This window comes from Octodon degus, unplaced genomic scaffold (assembly GCF_000260255.1).
Source record: "Octodon degus isolate 3935 unplaced genomic scaffold, OctDeg1.0 scaffold00027, whole genome shotgun sequence".
Classification (NCBI taxonomy): domain Eukaryota; kingdom Metazoa; phylum Chordata; class Mammalia; order Rodentia; family Octodontidae; genus Octodon; species Octodon degus.
The window spans coordinates 4415782-4416359 of record NW_004524603.1 but is presented as its reverse complement, the minus strand read 5'-3'; positions in this window follow the sequence as shown (position 1 = coordinate 4416359).

The following is a 578-nucleotide window of genomic DNA, read 5'->3' as shown; positions in this document are numbered from 1 at the left end:
TGTGGTGCTGGGGGATTGAACCGCGGTCCCTGTGCTTTGCTGAGCTTGTTCCAAGTAGGTGCTTTAGACCACTGAGCCATCTCACCAGCCCCTCCCACTGAGTTTAATAACAGGGCATGGTAATAGTAGGAGGTGGCCTAAGGGATCTCCCACACTTCAAATATATTTTTCTTTTTCTCCATTGTGGAATATAGTCCAGTTTCCTCTTGAAAATCTAGCTCAGTGCCCCTGCTAGCCATGACTACCCTTTCAGATTATTTTCTCAAAGGAATGAAGAGACCAAAGTGACCAGGGGGAAGCCTAGCTTTCAGTTTAGCAGTTTCATTGCTGTGCTTCCTGGTACGAGCCTCCCCCATCTAGAACTAAGACTTCTAAGCGAGCAGAACACAAGTTTGTGGAAACCAGAAGCAAAAATATTGCTAGTGGATCGCTGGAGGTTATGGTCACTGGTACCATTCCCACTTCCATCCTTCAATGATTCCTGGACATGAGAATCCTGGCTATAGGGGCTGGGGAAATGGCTCAGTGAAATAAGTGCTTCCCTGGCAAGCGCAAGGACCTGAGTTCAATCCCCGGTT